Raw genomic sequence first — 25,162 nt, forward strand, 5'->3', positions numbered from 1 at the left:
AGGTAAGGGCAAACCTACCTTTGGCTAGGAAAATCCACCATTGCTTGCTAATTGTACTTAATTATTTTTCATTGGTTAAAGAAGATAGAAGATAGAAAGGCATAATAATTTAGAGAAAATCCTGGAGCCTGACTAGCATTCTTACCAGGGCTAAGTGACCTTGAGAAAGTTACTTAATCTTTGTGTACCTCAGTTTCTTTATCTATAAAAGTGGGATAATAATATCACCTTATCACTTATGAGATTTAAATATAAATGAGTGCTCTATGAGTAAAATTTAAGGAAATGGGGAAGTCTGGTATAACATATGTTTTCAGGGTGTATGTTACTGATAGCTATCCATGATTCACTCTCCCTTACAAGTTGAAATATTCATGGAACATAGATACAAAGTAGAGGATTACTGAATCAATGAATATTGATTAATAACCCTCCAGAAGGTTATCCACTAAGAGGTATATATGGGTAGGACCCTGAGTCAATAAAGTGAAATCAAGAAGTAAGTCTGTAGATTTCTATCCATCCTCTCAGTATATGTACACTTTAACCTGAGATTCTAGGTGGTTCCTTACTAAAAGAAGGAAAATACCAGTCCACAGTGTAGGTGTAGTTACTGAATTGACCAGGGCATTTCACACATTGTATCTCATCAATACATTTCTTTATACATCTCCTCAGGCACTAAAATCATCAATGATGTTTAGCTTTATATTCATATTCTTTTTGTTGTTCCTCACCTTATTTTCACAGTACTTTAGGACACAAGGTAAATGTAAGCACTATCAACTTAAGTATTTATACATTTTTGTACCCTGAAAGGTCAAGACCAGTGAAAAGGAAGAATGGTGTAATAAAGCCTAATAATATATGCAGTTATTAAATTGGTCTTTGATTGCAAAGAACCCAGTGTGAGCAATGATGTAACACATGATTTAGCTTATACACTTCCCACCACCATAGAGCTGTCACTAGTTGCAAACTGGATTCAGTCATTTTTTTCAATAATTGTCATGTTCTGTTAAAAAGTAAGGTGGTTTTATATTATTAGAAATTGAAGGGAACTGCATGATATGAACATTTGTGTTCCCCCAGAACTTATGTGTTGAAATCCTAATGCCCAATATGATAGTACTAGGAAAAGGGACCTTTGAGAGGTGTTTGGGCCATGAGGATAGATCCCTCATGAATGGGACCTCAGACAGATCCCTAGCCCCTTCTGCCATGTTAGGGTACAAAGTCTACTACCCAGAAGAGAGCCCTCGCCTGACCATGCTGGCACCCTGATCTTGGACTTCCATTCTCTAGAACTGTGAAAAATAAATTTCTTTTTTTCTTTATAAGGAGCCCAGTTTATTGTATTTTGTTAGAGCAGTCTAAATGGACTAAGACAGAAATGGTGTTTCTTTTTCCTATTACATCTCTAACAGTTTATATAGTACAACAAAATAAACTCTTCAACAGAATCCTACTGCCAGTAGAAAGTTAGCAGGCAGTATGGAAGCAGACATATGACCAGTGATTTTCCTATCCTATTTCTTTTGAAGCCCTCTGATAAGAAAGTCTTTGTAATAGTATCAGTTGAGGAGAATATAGTGATTTTCTGATAGCAAAATGAGAATAATTCTAGTCCAAGGTTCTTAACTATAATAGATCCAGTTACTCTTTTTGATCAAATAATTTTTAATATGACTCTCACTATTTTAACATTAAAATTCATTGCTAATGAAAATTTTATATACACTTTATTTAAAAAATAAAAAAAAAGTTTCTGTCATGGTGTAAGGGAGAGATAAAAGAAAAACAGTTTATACCATAACCATGTGTAAATTCCCAGATATGACCATACTGATATACATAATAGTCATCTACTAGGAAATACATCAATTTGTAAGTGAAATTGTTTGAGTTAAGAAGTCATTTTGTACAAGGACCATAAGACAGTTTAAAAGCATATGTAGGAGTGGACATTAGAGTAGAAATAGCTCCTTGGGAAAATAAATAAAGCTTTTATTAATAAAAGTAATAAAAAGTAATAAAAGTAATAAAAATGTATTTGAATGTAAGAAAAAGAAGAGTATAAGTTTGCTTAATACATGGTAAACAAAATACCTGAGAAGTCAAGCTGGAAAAGGAAAATGAAGTATGTGATTCTTACAGATGACTTGTACCTTATTTATAAGTGCAGTGACAAAATAATTCTCCACAGTGTGTTGTACGATGGTAAAAATGAGGAATTAACTCAGACAACCTATCTTCTGTTTTGAAGTCCCCAATATATTGAGATACATATTTCAACCTCTGGTAGTTTAAAAATACCTTGAAGACCACATTTTTTGATACGTGGTAAGGAATAGAAGATTAACTAGGAAAAGAAGCAGTGGAATGAAAGGTTATAGATCATTTGTATGGAAAACTGAGGAGAGTATCAGAATACAATTAGGAAAAAGTAAGCAATGGAAAAATATATAAAAAAGAATTAATATGCAATTTTCACATTAATATTTAATAATTGTGCTGCAAATAATTTTTGAATATGCAAAGGTAAGAAAAATGGGAATATTGTGAAAATTACCTTTTAGTAAGATTGAATAATAATGTTTTATTGCATATGTCTTTGCAAATTTAATATATTTCTTTAAAGTCTGTTCAGAGGATTCTTGAATATTTTCTTAGTCTTAATCTGAGTATAAAATCTTTTGCAGTTAGACAGATTAAATAATTTGATTTTACATCAAGGTCACTTTTTATTCCAATTCCTTCTATAAAGAGTGCCAAAACATTCTATACTATGGCTTTTTATAAGATAGTTGTAAAAACTTAAAATCAACAAAGCATAATTTTAATAGATCCAATAGGAATAATTTGGCTATAAATCAGTATGTGTAATATATGTGTTATAGAAAAAGCACTAGAGCTAGCAACAGAAAATTTCTTAAAGATTAATATTGTTTTTAAGTAACATGCCTTTCAAAACAATGGTAATTCCCTTCACTTTAATATAAATAATCCTTCATTTTCCTTGAAGCTTCAGAAGAACCTGATTAAACTTTTCACATGTTACATATTTTACATCTATGTTACATTATTTTTAATATTTCAATTAAATTACATTTATATATTTAATTATTATTGATTGAATAAAATTGTTATAATAACATTTAATAATAAAAATTATTTAAAAATGTAGTTGAGACTTTTTTCTGTGTAGAAAAACCTATTAAAGGTATTCTGCACTGATTATAAAATTATCAATCATTCAAAGGATTGCTTTTAATGTTATTAATAACATGGATAATATTTTTTGATTTATGAACTCTTTCACTAAATTCTTAGCTATTAAGTGTCATACGTGGATAGATCAATGGAATGATAAAACAGTGGATGCTTTTAATGTTTGTTAATACCTGTGTTTCTGATCAAATCAATAATGGTGGGTCTCTGCACAAAAATGTAATTGTAAATTTGTTTACCTATCTGAAATATATTTTAGTGTTTTAGATATTGAAAATAATGTTACTTCTTACACCTTTTACTTCCTTATGGACATTACAAATTCTGGCAGTAAAATTTCATTTTTCAAGCAGGATACTTTCATCTACCAGTAATGAAAATCGGCTTGACTATAGCTTATTATACAATTGACACGTATCTGACACAGAGTTGGCATGGCTGACACTATTTGACACTCATTTGAGATCTTTCACTCTCTTGTACATTTCTTCGCTAAACACTGTCATTGCTTAATGAGATAAAATTAATTATTTCATTAGATTTTCATCCAAAAATATCCTTGTGCAGTTGGGAAAAGAATTTTTCACATATTGTGGGATTGCCAACTTTTATTTTTCATATTTTCTACTCTTGTGAAGGAAACTTTTTTTTCTTCAGATCTGAGAAGTATTTTATGCCTTTTCCAACTTTTTAAGTATATTTCTTTGTAACATTTAATCTTGATTCACACCCCCCACAATCAGAAAAAATAAATAAGTGAAGGCATGTTGGTAACTGCATTTGTTAGTAAAATTATAAAACCTACTTGGAACTATCAGTTGAAATATTGTCTGTGCTTTTATTTCTAGTTGGCTTTTTAAAATGAAGATGAAATGAGTGCTTTTTTTTCCTGTGTATATGTTTGAATTCCATGAATGTTGCAACCACAAAGAGACTGATAAGTGTTATATACTGGCAAAATAATAATAAATAGTAGTAATGATAATACATAGGAACCTCTGCCATTGGAGATGTGATTTTCTCTACTAATGAGCAAATCCTGGTAAATAACATAATTACAGTCTTCCTTGATTTATATGATCATTGCTTTTCTAAAAAACATTGTTTATTAAAATTCTGCAAAATATTACGTGTTTATATTAAGAGAGAATTTGTCTAGATAGATGTATATATAAAGAGTATTTTTTCTAGGTTACTGTGTGGTCGTATACTTAAAAAGTTGTTTAGGTAATGGAAACGTTTTTTGTTGTAGTTGCTTTTCAGAAGTAAAGAATTTCAGGGAGTTTTGATTCTGGTCAATATAGAATAGCAAGGGCAAGACTTACCTTCTGAAGCAACTAGAAAAATGGTCTTATATCTTAAATGGTATCCTGCTATTGCATATTAGGTAGTCCAGTACTCTGATTCCTGGGAGAAAGGAAACAAATGAGGCAAACCCTGTAAAAACCCCACCTTAATGCCAAGGGAAAGTTTTGAAACGCTAGGGAACCAGAGTATATACAGTGGTCTCCTTGAGTTGAAGAGATCTTATGAGTCTGAGGAGGACAATAATTTTAGAACATGCAAATCAGAGTACTGGAAAACAGAGAGATAGAAAGAGAGAGACATAATGTATTGGGGAGATCTGCAGAGTGTCCCTGGAGGATTTGGCCAACTAAGGATCACTGTGTGCATGTGACAAAACTGAGACTGGGAATGAACAACATAGAATAAGCAGAGGGAATAATTCCTACAGCTGACACAATGCTAAGAGTAGTTTCTATTTAACCAGCCAAACTTAAAAATCTTGTAATTCAAGAGTATTCACGATGTTTTTTTCCTAATTAGTGGGGGCAAAAATAGCCCTACACTTATAGATGCTTTGGTCTCACCTAACAAAACTTAAAAGCAACTTTAAATGACTTAAATTTTGTCCCAGAACAAAGGTGAAATTCACAATATCTGGAATGCAATAAAAAGTTATTGTATGTGCAAAGAAGCAGGAAAACATGAAATAATAATTAAGAAAACATCAATCAATAGAAACAAACAAATGATTAGGATAGTAGATGATAAAGGTATTTTTTAAAAGTTATTAAATATGTTTTATATGTTCAAGATGGTACAGGAAGGATTCAGCATGTTAGCTACACATGGGAAATGCATATAATAAGGCCCAAGTCAAGCTTCTATAAATAAGGAATACAGTGTCTGAGATGAAAGCTCTGTTGATGGATTAATAGCATATTAGAAACTGCAGAAGAAAAAAATAGTAACTTTAAGATATAACAATAGACATTTTCTAAAATCAAAGACAGATAAAACATAGTGAAATGAAAATAGCTGTGCACTGTGGGACAATTTTAAGACGCTCAATATATGGATAATGAAGTCCAAGAAAAGTGTGGGGAAAGGAAAATATTTGAAGAAATAACAGTCATATATTTCCTGATACTGACAAAAAGTATAAACTCATAGATCCAAGATACTCAACCATTCCCAAATATTACAAACATGAATAAAATTGCAAATTTTAATCAAGTTTCTTAAAACCACAATAAAAATTTGTAAAGCAACAAAAGGAAATAAACACATTTCATGTAGATGAATGGAAATAAGAATGGCAGCATACTTTATGTTATAAATAATGCAGGCCAGAACAGAGTGGAGCATTTTTTAAATTAATTAAAACCAGATTAGCTGTTGACCTAGAATTACATTAAAAAAATATCTTTCAAAAACAAAAGTGAAATAAATATGATAGACATAAAAAAGCTGAAAGAATTCATGACCTGCAAATTTGTATTACTATACATGGTAAAGGAAATCCTTCATGCAAAAGGAGAACGATACCAGGTATGAGTTCGTGGTTTTTGAAAATGATTTAGAGCCCTGGAAATGGTAAAAATATGAGTAAATTCAACTTTTCTTATCTTTTAAAGTCTTTAAAAATAGTTAACTATTTTGGAATGCCTGGATGGCTCAGTCAGTTGAGTGTCAGACTTTGACTTTGGCTTAGGTCATGATCTCATGATTCTTGAGTTGATCCCTTCATTGGGCTTGCTGCTGTCAGGGCAGAGCCCACTTGGGATCCCTGCCCTTCTCTCTTTCTGTCCCTCCCCAGCTCATGCTCTCTCGATTTAAAAAATAATGAACTAGTTAAAGCAAAAACAATAATAGTGAATTATGGAGTTCCTGTGTAAAAGTAAAATGTATGATAATAGTATACAGACCAGGAGAGGTATAATAGAAATATGATATTGTAAAATGCTTAAAAGATAAATGAAATGTGAAATATATCTTGAAGGTAGATTGTGTAAGTTAAAAATATGTGCTGTTAACTCTAAAGTAACAACAGAAATACAAAATAAAGAGTTACACTTAATATGCTAATATACAACACACACATGCAAAAGTATTCAATACTGAAAATGGCAGAAGAGTAATTGAAGGGAACAAAGACAACATGCAGTAAACAAGTATTGGGCACCTGGGTGGCTTAGTAGGTTAAGTGGCCGACTTCAGCTCCGGTCATGATCTCATGGTTTGTGACTTCAAGCCCCACACCAGGCTCTGTGCTGACAGCTCAGAGCCTGGAGCCTGCTTCAGATTCTGTGTCTCCCTCTCTGTCTGCACCTCCCCTGCTCACATTCTCTCTCTCTCTCTCTCTCTCTCTCTCTCTCAGAAAGAAATAAACATTAAAAAATTTTTTTAAGAAAACGTCTTTTAAGAAAATAAAATAATAAAATAAAATAAATATCACAATGGTAGATTTAATGCCAGATACTAAAAAAAAAAACCCACATTAAATGAAAATGTTCTAAACAACCTAATTAAGAGGCAAATGTTTTAATTGCTTTACAAAATGAAACTATGATGCCTGAAAGAAACTAATTTTAAAATGTAAAGAAATAAGTATATTAAAATAAAAAGATGGGAAAAGATTTCAATAATAATATTAAAAGGAAGAAAACTTGAAAGTCTATATTAATATTTAAGTAGATGGCTACAGCAACAGATATTACCATGATAAGTTTATTTCATAGTGATAGTAATCAATTCATCAAGAGACTAAAAAAAATCCTAAATATTTATATGTAAGAAGAATGTTTTCAAATACATGAAGAAAACACTGACAGAATTGGAAGGAGAAATAGAAAAATTTTTAATTATAGTTGAAGATTAAATTTCCCTCTCCTAAAAACTTATAGAACTAAATTTCTAAGGGTATAGACAGTCTCGGTATAGACAACATTGAATCAACCAACATTACACAAATGACATTTTTGAGGCACTCAACCAGCAGAAGACACATCTTTTAATGTCCATACAGACTATGTAAAATATTATGTTTTTGACATATTGATTATGATCTGGGCCATGAAAAAAAAAACAAAACACCTCACTTAAATAAAAGGAACTCCTTTAAATTGTAACAATAAACAGTCGACTTGAAAGTATTTCAAGAGACTAATATATTTGGAGACTAAGTAATGCATTTCAAAATAACAATTGGCCAAAATATCAAGAGAATATTTAAAAGTATTTTTAATTGGATAAAGATGAAAACACAGCATATCAAAATTTATGTGTGTAAATGTTACAGTGCTTAGGGGAAATTTTATAATATTAAACTTCAATATTAGAACAGAAGAAAGGTCTCTAAAAATTACCTCAGCTTTCCCTTTAAGAAAATAGAAAAAAGAGAGCAAAATAAAGTAAGTGTAATAAAGGGAATAAAAAATATCAGAGAAAAAAATCAATAAAATATAAAAGAGAAAAATAGGGAACAATGAACTAAAACCTGATTCCCTGAGAAGATTACAAAAAAAAATGTTATATATTTAGCCAAACTGAGCAGGAAAAAAAAGGAAGAGATAAAGTTACTAATGCTAGGTATGATAGATGTGGTTTTTCTAAATTCTCTCTATATTATAAAAGTGTAGTAAGGAAATATTATGAATAAACTTATGACAGTAAATTCAACAGCTTAAGTAAAATGGATAAATTCTGTGAAGGATACATATCCAGGATGAGATGGCTTTACTGGAGAATTCTATCAATATTTAAATGAAAAATAATTACAATTTTAAAAAAACTTTCCTAAAAAATTGAAGAAAAATGAATATTTCACAACTCCATCGAGAGGTCAACATTACCCTCATTTCATAACTAAATGAAGATAAATTAAACTTGGGACCAAAATCACTCATGAAGTTCAAAAAGTTATTACAAAATTTTAGCAAATCATTGTGTGTGTGTGTGTGTGTGTGTGTGTGTGTGTGTGTGTGTGCGTGATGCATAAGTGAGGTTCACCCAAGGAATATGTTTGGTTTAAGATTTTAAAATTAAACAATGCAATTCACCATAGTAGGAAAATATGCAAGAAAAATATATAAGCATGGCAATAAATACTAAAACGCTTTTGGTAAAAGCCAATAACTGTTCCTCATAAAATTATCATCAAACTAGAAATAGGAAGTGACTTTCTCAACCTGGTAAAGTACATCTACAAAGCACCTACAGCTATTATACTTCTCAAAAAACTGAATGCTTTTCCTCCAAGATGAAGATATCAGTTGTTCCCACTTAATATTTAACATTTTTTAAAACTTTTCTTTTCTTTTAATTTTTTTAAATTTATTTTGAGAGAGAGACAGAGTGAGTGGGAGAGGGGCAGAGAGAGAGAGAGGGAGACACAGAATCTGAAGCAGGCTCCAGGCTCTCAGCTGTCAGCACAGAGCCTGATATGGGACTTAAACTCACCAACCATGAGATCATGACCTGAGCTGAAGTCAGATGCTCAACTGACTGAGCCACCCAGGTGCCCCCACTTACATTTAATATTGTAATTGAGGTTTATTCCAATGCAGTAAGTCAAGAAACTGAAATAAATGTCATGTAGATTGGAAATGAACATATAAAACTCTCATTAACACATGAATGATCATCTATATATAAGGGGAAAAACTACCAGAACACTAAATGTGTTTAGCAAAATTGAAAAGTACAAAATCAATTTAAAAAAATCAAATGCTTTGTCCCCTTCCCTGTTTTTATACTATTTTTGTTTCCCTTCCCTTGTGTTCATCTGTTTTGTCTCTTAAGTCCTCATATGAGTTAAGTCATATGATTTTTGTCTTTCTCTGACTAATTTCACTTAGCTTAATACCCTCCAGTTCCATTCACGTAGTTGTAAATGTCAAGATATCATTCTTTTTGATTGCTGAGTAATACTCCATTGTGTGTGTGTGTGTGTGTGTATCTATCTATCTATCTATCTATCTATCCATCTATCTATCTATACACCACTTCTTCTTTATCCATTCACCTATCAATGGACATTTGGGCCCTTTCCATACTTTAAACTATTGTTGATAGTGCTGGTATAAACATGGGGGGCACATGTGTCCCTTCAAAACGGCACACCTGTATCCCTTGGATAAATGCCTAGTAGTGCAGTTGCTGGGTCATAGGGCAGTTCTATTTTTAGTTTTTTGAGGAACCTCCATACTGTTTCCCAGAGTGGCTGCATCAGCTTGCATTTCCACCAACAATGCAAAAGACATCCTCTTTCTCTGCATCCTCGCCAATATCTGTTGTTGCCTGAGTTGTTAATGTTAGCCATTCTGACAGGCATGAGGTGGTATCTCATTGTGGTTTTGATTTGTATTTCCCTGATGATGAGTGATGTGGAGCATTTTTTCATGTGTCAGTTGGTCATCTGGATGTCTTCTTTGGAGAAGTGTCTACTCATCTCTTTTGCCCATTTCTTCACTGGATTATTTGTTTTTTGGGTGTTGAGTTTGATAAGTTCTTTATAGATTTTGGATACTAACCCTTTGTCTGATATGTCATTTGCAAATATCTTCTCCCATTGTGTCAGTTGCCTTTTAGTTTTGTTGATTGTTTCCTTCTCTGTGCAGAAGCTTTTTATTTTGATGAGGTCCCAATAGTTGATTTTTGCTTTTGTTTCTCTTGCCTCTGGAGATGTGTTGAGTAAGAAGTTGCTGAGGCCAAGATCAAAGAGGTTTTTGCCTGCTTTCTCCTCATAAATATGGAGAACAAACTGAGAGTTACTAGAGGGGTTGTGGGAGGGGCTATGGGCTAAATGGGTAAGGAGCACTAAGGAATCTACTCCTGGAAATCATTGTTGCACTATATGCTAACTAATTTGGATGTAAATTTTAAAATGTAAAAAAAAAGACTCAAAACAACAACCGTGGATCAGTAATTTGTGATAAAAAACAGGTCAGTGGCAGGGGAAGGGAGTGAGCAGTTAAGCATGGGGAAAGAATTGCCAAGGGACAAAAGGAAACTTTGGGATAATGCTTATATTCATTATCTTCAGGTTGTGGTGGTTTCACAGGTGTAACATTTGTTAGTTAATAGCACATTTTATAATTTGAATATGTGCAGTTCACTGTATGTCAGTTATACCACAATAAAACTATTTTTTGAAAAAATAAAATTAAAAAATAAATACAATGCATTTCTATATTCTAGTATACTAAACTAGAAACAATCAAAAGGAGAAAAATATCATTCAAAGTAGCCTTATATTATGAAATACTGATAGATAAAAATTTTCATTTTCATCCAAAATAAAAGACTTATTTCCAATATTTGGGAACTATTATGATGAAATGATGAAGATAGAGAAATGCAAAATGGTCTCACATCAACAGCCCTCAGTTCTCTTCCCACCCTGGTTTCATCCTTTAGCAGAAGGTCTTATACACATATATATGACAACTCAATACACACATCCAAGCTCTGAACCCATCTCATGCAAACATCCAATCCTCAGTCAGGCCTGGACCTAAGGACATGCATATGTGAAGCACAGTCTGCCCTTATGAAATCCAATAGAAAATAACCAAGCAAAGGTCATGCAACTGGACTCTGGGTATTTAGACAGGGAATTCCAGAGTCTTGAGTATGCAGACTGTGATCTATCAGGAGGCCAGAGATAGCTGGGGGGCATATTTTCTTGGCCCATTGGATTAGCACAGCTGGAATGTTTTAGAGAGGTTCCCTCTGATGGTGCAATGGGCTTAGGACAGGGGCCATGACTGCCTGAGATTCACAAGTACTCCATCTCAATTCTTCAAAGTAGGAGTGTTTAGGGTCTAAAGCCCTAGTTAGAAATAGAATATAACCTTCTGGAAGACTCTGTGTATAGGATGTAATATTCAAAAGAGCCACAGTGGGAAGAAAATACTGTGTGACAGAAGCATTACTTTATTTTCAGGATATGTCACTTATGCTACATTATAAATACTATTATAGGAGCACCTGGGTAGCTCAGTTGGTTAAGCATCTGACTCTTCATTTTGGCTCAGGTCATGATCTCATGTCATGAGATAGAGCCTCACGCCATCCACTCACTGACAATGTAGAGCCTGCTCGGGATTCTCTCTCTCTCTCTCTCTGTCTCTGTCTCTGTCTCTGTCTCTCTCTCTCTCTCTCTCTCTGTCTGTCCCTGCTTCTGTGCTCTCTCACTCTCACTTTCTCTCTCAAAATAAATAAATAAACTTGAAAGAAAAAAGAAAGAAAGAAAGAAAGAAAGAAAGAAAGAAAGAAAGAGAAAGACAGACAGACTGTTCTGTCTCATTTATTTGAGTAAATTTAGTCTTAACTCTATAAGCTCCTTCAGCATGAGGACCATGACTTACATCAGTTTTGTATTTCATTTCATGCCTTATAATCTTTAAGCATCCCTGAGTGATATGTAGCAGAGTAGTGCATAAGCTATATTATATGCATAATTTATGTACACGTTATAGATTCAGTTGTATTGCCTCCAAAATTCATATGTTGAACTTATTACCCCAGTATCTCAAAATGTATTTGTATATGGGGTCTTTACAGAGATATGCTACTTAAAATGAGGTCAGTTAGGGTGGGTCCTAATCCATTATGTCTGGTGTCCTTATAAATAGAGGACATTTGGACATGGAGAGATGTACACAGGAAGAAAGCCATATGAACATGAAGATGGATGTGTACAAGCCAGAGAGAGAAGCCTGGAACAAACTGTTCTCTCAAAACCCTCAGAAGGAACCAGGAACTTGAACTTGGGCTGCCAACCCCATAATCATGTGGGCTATTGCTTAGTGTCAATTTATGTTATTTAAGCCACCTGGTTTGTAATACTTTGTTGTGGCATTCCTAGACAACTAATACAACTTGCATGATCTAATAATGGTGATAATAAACTGTCTTTCTTATTGGAATTTCATTTTTAATTTGTATAAATTATTCACTTGTAGTTCAGACATGTGATCAGCCCAATTTCTTTTTTTTTTTTTTTTAATAATTATTTACTTTTGAGAGAGCGAGAGCCAGCGTGAGTTGGGGAGGGACAGAGAGAAAGGGAGACACAGAATCTGAAGTAGGCTGCAGGCACTGAGCTGTCAGCACAGAGCCCAATGCGGGTCTTGAACTTACCAACCATGAGATCATGACCTGAGCCGAAATCAGACGTTCAATTGACTGAGCCACCCAGGCACCCCTGATCAGCCCAATTTCTAAGAAAATTTAAAAGCAAAAGGAAGCAAATATTACCTGAAATTAAAAAGTTAAAGATATGTCAACTATAATGTGATACATACAAAGTGATTTAATTTATTATACAAGGGAATTTTGGTAGAAAAGAGAAACCCTATAGACAATTATTTCAGTGGTGATTACCACAGCACAGTGGGCCAAGCTGGCATCCAGACTGGGGACTCTTGTCTCAAGCAGTTGACTAGAACATGGAATCCAGACAGATAGTGTTGTTCTTGCCAGTAAAAAAGATCAGTTGGAAAATGTTAAAAAGACAATATGACTGCATCTTTTGATACCATATTTTGTGAGACAAGAGCTGAGAAGCAACCACCCAGAGCACTCTTCATGGGCCTGGAACCAGTGGTTACAGATGGTATTCCTACACAGAAGTATCATTCCCTCTTCCACCTGCAGAAGTTCCCTAGCAAAAAGGAAGATTCTACAAACAGCTACACTTGAGGTCACTGTTCAGTGGGGTCAGAGATCATTGATTTTGTGCAAGAGAGATTTGAAAGGCTGTCAATTGCTCTCTTCTACTTAATCAGGACCATACCTAAGTACCTGGAATTTTGCAGGACACCTCCCAAGCATCACCATCATTGTCTATGATCAACGTCTTTGCGATCTAAGAGTCTCACCTTGGAGCCTCTTAAAGATGCCCAGAATTGGGAAGTGTCCTGATATCGGCTTTGACTATAAAAGAAGAGTAAAATAGGCCTTTACATACGCTGTATTGCCCCCATCTAATCTATTTTTTAGATCTATGAGGAAATGTTTTATTTTTTCCAGATTTATTGAAATATAATTAACATATAACATTGTATAAATTTAAGATGTGCAACATGATGATTTGATATACATATATATTGTGAAATAATTTCTGCAATAGTAGTGTTAACATATCCATCACCTCACTTAATTACCTTTTTGTGTGTATGCATGGTAAGAACATTAAAGATTTACTCTCAGGAACTTTCAAGTATACAATACAGTATTGCTAATTATACTCACCATACTGTACATTAGAGCCTTCAAGCTTGATTCATCTTCTAATTGAAAATTTAAAAAAATGTATGATGTCAATGACTTTTTTCTAAATTCTGCAAAGGATGATACATAGCTAGTATTGTTCTAGATGTCTAAATGTCTAGGAGATAAGTTAACTAACTGAATTTAATGGGTACCTTTGGGTTTTAAGGGCTTAAATTTCTCACAGAACCCCATTGAGAAGGGCTGACTTAATCTGTGCTATATCCTTTGAAGTTTGGTGATTTATATTATGGATAATTGACTTAAATACTGTTCTTTTAGATGTTTTATGGAATTTATAAAAGAGTTACCTGTACTCCTAGTCTATTACTTCTTTTCTTTTTTTTTAAATGCTTATTTATCTTTGAGAGGGAGAGAGAGAGAGAGAGTATGAGGAGGGGAAGGACAGAGACTGGGAGACACAGAATCTGAAGCAGGCTCCAGGCTCGGAGCTGTCAGCACAGAGCCCAAAGTAGGGCTCAACTTATGGCCACGAGATCATGACCTGAGCTGGAGTCCGACGCTTAACCGACTGAGCCACCCAGGATCCACTGAATTATTTTCTATTATAATTATGAAACTAGTAATAGTTTAAATTATTTACTTAATTCAATATCAAGTTCACGTATTTTCTAGCAAAAAGATAAAAGGTCTAATAATTCAAACTAACTCTTTATTTACAGGGCCCATGCCTTCATATTTGCACTATGTTAAGAGTATATATTTGGCCTCTCTGTATACATTATATGAATTGATGAATTGAATTTATTCCTAATCCTGGCCTAAGGAAATAACCTTGCTTAATAAGCAAAGAATATATCAAGGAAAAAAATAGTAAATGGAAAAAATTGTAATTTTTGCCCTATTATGCTTTTACCCCGGGTTGAAATAGTTGATTATGGTCTCTCCTTATGTCCCTATTAGAATATATTTGACATTCAGTAAAGAACAAAAAAAATTAAACCTTAGTCACCTTGCTAATACTCTGGAAATGTTTGAATACTTTATTTCTTTTTCTTTTTTTAAATAAGGAACGTGCAGTAAGCTTTCCTGCAACGGCAATATCCTTTGCATCTTTTTTTTTTAATCTTATTCACACACTCAAGGTTATGGCCTATTGTACAAGGAAATAATGATGGATGAGGAGAAATTTATTCTGGCATTCTGAATAATGCTATTAAAAGCCACCTCTCAGAGCTGTTTATATGAGAGTGAATATATGTATATGTGAGTTATGTCTATCAAAATTGCCAATATGTTTTCACTAATCCTCCCTGTCTCATTAAAAGCAAGTTATTTATTCATAGGGATGTAAATAATATTCCAATGTAGTTTTCTAATACTTCTGTAATTTATTTGAGCATAAGAGAATAAACATAATTTTGCATAGAATAACACTGCTGGATTGATATATTCAGGAAATTTGAATTCTAACACTGGCTTTACTGTGATTTGGGATGTCCTTGATCTTCTCCAAGTCATCAGCACTCTCCTGGTTCTGATACTAAAACAGTTAGTCCTGGAATCACACTCTACACTTTGCTACAACTGTGGGGATTACCTAACAAGCTCTCCAAGGGCTTGGCATGGTCTCTGCCTAAGCAAAGTAAGGATTATATCACTGCATTCTCAAAATAGATGCTTCTGAAATCCAAATCCTTTCTTATCTACATTCAGTACTTGTCCCAGTGGGTAAAACAACTTAAAATGATTTTCTCAACAAAGACATGTACATGGAAAGTTTATCTCACTAATTGTCAATTTGCAGTGTTCTTGTATTGATCCTTCAGTTAAAAAGAAACAACAATATGGGGAGCCTGAGTGGCTCAGTCAGTTAAGTGTCCAACTCTAGATTATGGCTCAGGTCATGATCTCGTGATTCATGAGTTTGAGCCCTGCATTTGGCTCCATGCTGGCAGTGTGGAGCCTGCTTGGGATTCTCTCTCTTTCTCTGTCTCTCCGGAGCTCGTTCTCAATCTCTCTTTCTCTCTTTCTCTCTTTCTCTGTCAAAGTAAATAAATAAACTTAAAAAAAAGAAGCAAAAATGCTATAACTGGTGTAATGATAAGTACAAATCTGATAGAAGCAGGAAAAATGAATAATTTCTGTTTATGCCCATGAATTAAGTTCTTGGGGACCCCTTTTTTTGTCAAAGAAGTTATTTGTACAAGATAGAATTATTTGTAACATATACAAGTGTCTCTTTGCTTTTTCGTTTTCCTTCTCAGTGTCTTCTGCTCAGTAGACGTTTTAATTTTCACAAAGCCAAGTGTGTGGGTTTTTTTTTCCTTTGTGGTTAGTGCTTTTTAGTGTCTCCCCTAAGAAATCTTTACCTCCGCCCAGATTTTCTTCTATGTTTTCTTCTAGAAGCTTTATAATTTCAGTTTTCTGTATGAGTTTATAATTCAATATTAGAGTAGTTTTTGTTCATGTTGTGACATGGATTATCAAAGACCATTTTCCCTGTAAGTTATTATCCAGATGCTGGAGCACCATTATTTGTTAAAAGGCTTTTTTTTCCTCATATATTTGCCTTTTCCATTCTGTCAGAAATCAATTGCCAACATATGTGTGGGTCTAGTTCTGAATTCTCTCTTCTGTTGGGAAAAGTGACTTGTATGATATTTTATTCATAATAGCAAGAAACTGAAAATAAGCCAAATGTTCATTAACAAGAAAAGGGATAATCAGTTGCAGTATGTTAATACAATGGAATACTAACTACTCAGCTAAAACGAAGAAATGGACTATTGATAGGCACACAACATGAATGCATCTCAAAAGTACTGTGTTGACAAAATAATCTAAATACTGAATAATGCATAAAGGATGATCCCATTAATATAAAAATTAAGAAGAGGTTAAAAATGTATAGTTTTGAATAGAACAGTTGTCTACAAGGGTCGAGGATTGACTGATGGGGATATTTTCTCTATCTTGATTGGGGTGTTGGTTACACAGGTGTATGTTTTTCAAAAATCACCAAATTTTATCCTGAGAATCCATGCTTTTTTAGTATGTTAATTTTATCTTAATTTCAAACAAACAAACAAACAAACAAACATCTTTATTGACCAGACAGGGAGCAGAAAACCACAGTGGTGAATACATGTTAAAATTGTAAATTACTAAGGTACAAGTGATTACCTGAGGAACAAGCAGTGGAGGACTCTGCTTGTGAAGAGGGATCCTATTCTTCATTCCTAGCAGCATATCAAAGGCTATCTCCCTTCATGAATTAGAGATTTTGTTTTAATTGACACTTAGGAAATATTTTTTTATTGTGTTTGCATTTTCTGTAAAGAAGTATGCCATAAGTATGGTATAAGGATTATATTTTAGACAAACATATTATTATGGGAGGGTATTCCATACACCTATTTTTAAGAAATGTTATACATAGAGATATAAAATAGGGTCAGAGAACCTGTTCTGTAAAGTGTTGGGAAACAAATAGTTTAGGCTATGCTGACCATATGGTTTCTATCACAACTACTCACCTCTGTCATTTAGCAAGAAAACAGCCACAGATAAACATTACGTAAATGAGCGAGTGTGGTTGTATTACAATAAAGCTTTATTATAGGCAAATGGATCAGAATTTCATATAATTTTCATGTAACAAAAAAATTACTATTTTATTTTTTCAACCATTTAAACTGTAAACAAAACAAAACAAAAAAAGACAAAGAAAACTATAACTGTGGGCAATACATAAACAGGTAGAGAGCCAGATTTGGCCTGAGGATCATATTTGCCTAGTCCTGAAATATATTATAAAATATATGTTACTATTGTCTCCATAGCTTCTCCTCAATAAAACAAGGATATTTAATTTAAACAATTAACAATTTTAAGTCTATATTTCTTTTCTACATATGCCAGTGCACAAAATTTCGTGAACACTATGCCTTCATTGCAATTTGTTTGATTTTAAAAATAAAATAACGACTTATTTATTCTTTATTTTTTTTTAAATTTTTTTTCAACGTTTATTCATTTTTGGGACAGAGAGAGACAGAGCATGAACGGGGGAGGGGCAGAGAGAGAGGGAGACACAGCATCGGAAACAGGCTCCAGGCTCTGAGCCATCAGCCCAGAGCCCGACGCGGGGCTCGAACTCACGGACCGCGAGATCGTGACCTGGCTGAAGTCGGACGCTTAACCGACTGCGCCACCCAGGCGCCCCTTATTTATTCTTTAAAACTTTCTAAAGTTCTGTTTTGTCTGGTGTTAATATCAAATGTTTACTTTTTACCTTGCCTGAATTCTTTCTAATTTAAAAAAAAAATTGTAAACCTTCTGTTTTGCCTGATTTTTCTAATTGAAAAAAAATTATAAACCTTCTGTTTTGTATTCCTTCTCGCATACTTTGTAAATTACGTAGGGTCAGATGATGCTTTTTTGATATAAAGTGTGAATTGTTTTCTTTGGATGATAATCAAAATATAATTGTGAAAATGATTATATCTCTTTTTACTTATCTCATACTTTATGCTTTGTTTCTGTCATTCTTCTCTATCAATTATTTTGCTTCCTTTATATTCATATATGATTTATAGAAGTCCATTGTGTGTGTGTGTGTGTGTGTGCACGCGTGTGTGTGTGTGTGTGTGTGTGTGTGTGTACACATGCTCACATTCAGGTTTAAACATGTAATTTACATCTACTATTCACTCTTTTAAAGTTACAAATTTCAAAACTGCTAAAATACTGCTTAATTATATGAAATTTTGCTACCCATTTCTGATCTACCTCTCAGTTTGTAAATGTGATTTGAGGTTTCAGAAACAGATAATTTTTTTTATTTTCTTTATGAAGAATTTATTTTGGCATTACTTTATGTTTTGCATCAAGTATTAGTACAAGTTATTTATGACAATGGTTTTGATTTAGTTCACTTTTTTAAAATATATTCATTGTCAGTGGTAGTTCTTGTCATGGCTTTTTTTTTACCAGAATATTTTCTTCAATTTTATTTGTGTGTGTACTTATTTATCTATATTTCTTTTTTTAAGCTTTTGTTTAATTCAAGTCAGTTAACTTACAGTGTGGTATTACTTTCAGGTGTACAACATAGTGATTCAACAATTCTATACATTACCCAGTGCTCACCACAATAAGTGAGGTGTTGTTACCATCTGTCACCTTAAAAATTAGCTTCTTAATTTTGTTTTATTTTGAATTATTTCTCATTTACAATAAATAGCTGTAAGTATTGCCTTTCATCTTATTCTATACTCATATTAATTGAGCTCTCACCTTACTGTTCCTTTGACATTTCTCTTATCAACATAATCAATGATCTCTGTATTCATAAATCTGGATTTTTTTAATGTATCATTTTTACATAATTATTCTTGTGGGACCACTCCTCAAAGACAGAGGCTCCTTTCTTACTGAAATAGAGTAAAATTCATTCTTTGAAGGAACAAAATATACAATATGAAATAGTAAATTTATAATTCTTCCTAATGATGGCCATAATTTAGAAGAATAAGAGATTGGCATTTTTAAAAAGAATATTTGCACTTTTTATTCCTTTCCAATGTAACGTGCAGAAAAAACTGAAGAACTGAGTTAAGATTGCATTATCTGTAATGAGCCTAGATGCCAATTTAGTTCAATTTTGCATGCTTCAGTATTTACTGAATCACATGATGATGTGAATAAAGAGAAAGAACTACTTTTTTGTAAAGATGAGTAATTTTAAGGGGAGATTATTTTTATTTCTTACCTATATCAAGATTATTAAATTGCACTATCATTGATATATTTCTCTACACACTCTAATACTCCAAAGCACCTTATTTATTGATTTCTTAGGGAAAAATTGGCTAAAACTGAATTTCAAACAACTTCACTAGTAAGTATCACCATAAAACACACTATATCTCACAATAGGTTAATCTTTTAATAAGAATGCTGACAGTATACAAAGAATCACATTTTTATGCTTTCAAGAGATTACTTGCAAAGTATGTATCTTACACTACCTCAATAAAAGATATGTCTTATACAGTTATAATATCTTAACTGGGTAAATGTAAAGCATAAACTCTGTGTTCAAGTAATTCTTCATACACCAATTTGACAATAAGTTACATTAAAAAATATTCTTCATACATTCCCAAAATCACATTTAGTCTTTTAAATTTTTGAATACATTTCTTTATCAGTAAAGCACTTGGGTACCCAGGACAAAACCTAACATTTAACTAATTAAAAAAATAATCTGAATGAGATGAAAAAATGCAACATGAGAACACAAAATGTTCAAGTATATATCATGAATAGTTCCAATTTCCTCTCTAAATGTCAAGTACGAACTGTATATTTTACATGTAACAAACACTGGAGGGTGCTTGCTAATATACTTCTGAAATGACATTTTCTTAGTATGACCTTTCTTTCTAACAATAAGTTACATTTTAATTAAATAGGACCATTTTCATTACATGCCAAATATCTCAGTGCCATATATTATAATCCTCCTTTGTCAGAACTGATAGTTAAAGGTCATGGACTTAAATAATTATTGAGATTAACAGAATCAGTAATTTATGAGAAAATGGCACATACATGGTGGTTTTTATTTCAGGAAAATGAGACTTTCTAATGTTTTAATAGATTTGAAAGAGAAGAATGTAAGAATAAGATGATTCGTTTGGTCATATAAAAGTCACAAAAGTTGAGAGTTTGTCTCTATGGACTTCTGAATTTTATGTTATTGCTCTATATTTTCAGCTTTATGTCTCAGTTTTTATTTAAAAAGTTTGTAAAAATATGAAGAACTGAATTAACTCATAAAGAATCTTATTCTATTAAGAAAGGTCATAAAGAGTGAAATGAAAAACATGTTTAATGATTATTTTCACCATACGATAATTCATAATTATGAAATCAGAACAAAGTTGAGTTAAAAAATCAACAGAAGCCTCTGTTACCCCAATTTTTTTGTTGTTTCTGTTTCAGATAAATTTCCTTTTCCTTTATAAAGCTATTTATATAAAGTCTCATGCGATATAATAACAAATGGTGAAGCTTCTTAAAAGATGAAGCTATTTTTCCAGTATTTTTTCCTAGCATTCAAACAGAAATAACTAAACAAAATAATCTCAGAATGTCAAAGTATACAAAATTAAGATCAATCTGTACCATTGTTAACTCTGAATAATTTTTATAAATGTATTTATTCTTACATATTTAACACCTTCAGCTTTAAAAAATTAAAAGTATTAGCAAATTGTAGTAAATTATCCTACTATTTCTTCCCTCCCTCCTTTATCTAATACCCTCTTCCTGTATAATATCAGCTATTACTACTCATATATGTACTCTCAAAAGTTTATTTAAAACACATAAAAATATTTTTAAAAATGAAATGATGGTGTACAATGCAGTGTGTTCTGCACTTTGCTTTTTTAACATGTTGGAATGTATTTTAGAAGAAAGTGTAAAAGGCTTGCTCATAGATTAACTACTTCCTGCTTTTAGTTGTACAGAAAATTTCACTATAACATATTTATTTAGTCTCCTATAAATAATAATGTTGGTGTTTAAGTAATATAGATACAAGTAATGCCAGACTGACTCATCTTATAGGTAGGCTTTTTCTGTTTCTTTGTTGGTTTATTTGTTTTTACTACCAGAGGAGATCAGTTAAATCCATAAGAAAGAGCAAATAATACAAATAAATAAATATTGGATATCAACAAAGAGTTAAAATAAAATAAAATAAAATGGCTATGAAACATGAAAGATGCTCAAAATCAGTCATAATAAGAGAAATGTGAATCAAAACCAGAGTAAAATATTGTTTTCCTGTTAGACTGGTGAAAAATAACAAGTTAGACAGTAAATATGGAAGGGAAAGACTTAAGAAAACAAGATGGGAAAATAATTGCTTCCATATGTTAATGGTAGTGGGTTACAGTGAAACAACACTGTAAAGAACAGTATTATTATGTCAAAATATTTATTATATATATAATCATTGTATTCAATTGAACAAATTCACAAAAGCATTTACCTTTTGATCTAGCTTCTCACTTTTGGAGATCTTTCACATTCGTATAAGTGCAGATGAACTTATTAGCCTTAACTCTAACGACATGCATTTGTTTTAATAAAAGATTTGGAAGAACCTAAATGGTCATCATATGAGGGATTCGTAAAATTATAGTATTGCTTATTTAATGTAATGTTATCCAGCTATGTAGTAGAATGGGGAAACTTTAAGTAAGATTATATGAAATATCCAATATATATTATTAAGTGAAATGATCAAGGTATTGTAATTTTATATATAATGTCACATTTTATGGAAAAATGGGAACAATCAGTACAGATATTTATACTTGCTTAAATTCTATAATGATTTTTGTAAATGTCCTCAAATTTTTCAGCAATCATTTCATCAAAAGATGACATACATGTGATCTACCTTTGAAACTTGGTAAGTTTGTGACTCACTTGTAAACAACAGAATGTGTCAGAGGTGGTGCTATGTAATTAAGAACCAGTTTTGTGGACATGCAACCTGTAGATCACATAGAACTCCACATTCATAAGAATCTCATACCTAGTTTAATGCTGTAATCATCAATGTCTTAAAATTCTTAAAAATTATTGAAAAAGTGGCTGGGAATCTTCACTTTGTATTATACTCTGTGTGTAACTGTGGAGGCTGGGCCAATAAAAGCAATGCTGCTTTTACTTTGTTCACTGGAACATTTGTGTTGGAACCAGCCCTGAGATGCCCTCTAAAAACTTCAATAACCCTGAATATACTATGGAATTCAAGCTACACAGAGGGGCCATGTTTAAGGGCTCTTATTGACCTTTCAGTCATTTTAGCTTATGGATAAACTTTGTGAGTGGATGAGTCTTCGGTGATTCCAGAAGCCAGCTTTGGAATTACCCCGGCCTTGGAGCTGTCCTGGTGGAAAACACAGATATCATGGAGCATGGACAGACCATCCCTGCTCTGCCTTGCCAGAATTGAATTACAACCACTGTGAGACTTAAAAAAATAAATGACTGTTTCAAGCCACATAGTTGGGGTAATTTTTTATATAGAGGCAGTAATCAGAACATTCCATTTGAGAAATTCTGGAATGAAACATAAGAAATGAAACAAGTATTTATTTGTAGAGTATTGAGGTGGAATCTAAGAAAGGAGGAACAAAGCAAGGACCTTTTTACTGTGTAGCTTTTTGTATGTTTGAATATCTGAACCCCTTGAGTGTATTTTTCTTCAAAAATGAATAGAAATATGGAAAAAACCTGAAGCTATTATTTTAGGATGTGTGGGTTGAAGAAAAAATATTTTTGTATTCCTGAAGAGGTGGCATTCTCTGAATATATTTTGCTGCATACTTGGGATCCTTGGCTGAGAGCAAGCCTTGGAGGAGTTAGTTTATAACTGGATAGTGAGAGAACTTCAGAGAAATTTGTCTAACTCCGGAAGCATGTTTTTTACATTTCAGCAGAAAGTGATGATTGTACTTGGGAGACATCTTTAGTTTGTAAAAGCTAATGATACCAAGGCTTATCACCCTTGAAGAGGTGTATTTGGTTTCAAAAGGCCACAGTGAGAACCTAGAAACCTTTCTGTGCCTTCTTCAAGAAGCAAAGATTTTTCTCCCTCCTTTTTCTCCTGTATACATAACAGAGATTATCTTTTTTTTTTCCCCACACCTCACTTATGGATTTTCCTTTCATATTTTCTACGTCTGGCTTTCATCTTATTGTTCCAGTGGTAAGGACTTGGTCACAGAGGGATCTATCAGTCCTTGTTTACTATAAGATAATAAGATGTCTCTGATCCTGAAACCCCATGTGCACTTTGAGGATAAAGTTAATCAAAATGAATATTAAAACTCAATTATATATATACATACACACACACACACACACATACACACACACACATATATATATATACATTTGATAAAATTATATAAAAAGTTCACATTGAAAAACAAATTTTAGGGTAAAAGTTGATCCAAGGAGAGAAGGTAATTTGATTTAAAATGGGAGCACAGAAAGACATGCAGTGCTATTAGCACAAATTTGTTCTTGAGCGTTCAGAGGAGGTGCGTTTCTTTTCATTGTTTGTTTCACAATTTACATGTGTGTTCCATGTTGTTTATGAACAAAATAGTACTCACTAGGTTAAAGTACATAGTGAGAGACAAGAATATGATGTGGGAGGCTAGTTAGGAGGTAATTGTATTTCTCCTGGAAAGAAAAAAATGGTGATTTGGACTAGGGACATAAAGAAAGATAGAAATGGTGAGAGATGTGTTTAGTTTGGAGATTTAGTTTGGAGATATTGGTGTAATACTACACTGTCTAAAAAAATTTCCAGTTATTGTATATCTAATTTTATTAGTTACAAGATAATAACACTGTGCTATGATATTAACATTTTTAAATTCTCAGGTGAACATAAAGTTTTCAGTTCATATTCCTGAACTCTTTTTTTCTTTGAAAAAGAGAGGGTGATTAAAAAATATAAATTGTATGCGGCGCTGGGTGGCTCAGTCGGTTGAGTGTCCGACTTCGGCTCAGGTCATGATCTCACAGCTCGTGAGTTCGATCCCGACGTCGGGCTCTGTGCTGACAGCTCAGAGCCTGGAGCCTGCTTCGGATTCTGTGTCTCCCTCTCTCTCTGCCCCTCCCCCACTCGCATTCTGTCTCTGTCTCTCTCAAAAATAAATAAGCATTAAAAATTTTTTTTAAAATATATAAATTTTAAGGGTGAAATCTACAGCCATTTTTGTAAACCTATATTTCAGCTAAATATGATATAATTATTTATTGCATACATTTCCAAATTATTTTTAAAAACAATGCTAAATATGATAGATTCCTCTAGCTAAAATGCAGCTGCAAATACATGAATAAATTGTTCAAGTTATGGAAATTATTTTGGTCTGTTCCAACAAGGTTTGCTTGGATAGCAAAATACAGACTTAATGTGTATTTACTATTACTTTGCTCTATTTCTTTCTAACCCAATGGAACTTACTTTTTTTTTTCCCTTCTTGCTCTTCTACCCATTTTCCTCACGTTGTTTCAATGATTTTTTCCTCACAGTATAAGGACAATAAGCAATTAAATATCACCTTCTACCCTGAGACAATATACTATCCTATCATAGGGTAATGTAAAAACAATGTAATTAAAACCCTGATAGAAGACAAATGATTCATCAAATGATAGAGCTGCAGCTAATTAAAACTATCTAGATTTCTTAATTTTGCACCCACGTATATTAAAAATATATTTTCTTAATTCAGTTAGGCCCCAGATATTACAAAGTAAATAACAATCAAAGCAATACTTATTCACACCTATG

The sequence above is a fragment of the Lynx rufus genome, unplaced genomic scaffold (assembly GCF_022079265.1).
Source record: "Lynx rufus isolate CCGP_SWC_20201006 ecotype Redwood Valley unplaced genomic scaffold, mLynRuf1.p SCAF_3, whole genome shotgun sequence".
In the NCBI taxonomy this organism is placed as follows: Eukaryota; Metazoa; Chordata; class Mammalia; order Carnivora; family Felidae; genus Lynx; species Lynx rufus.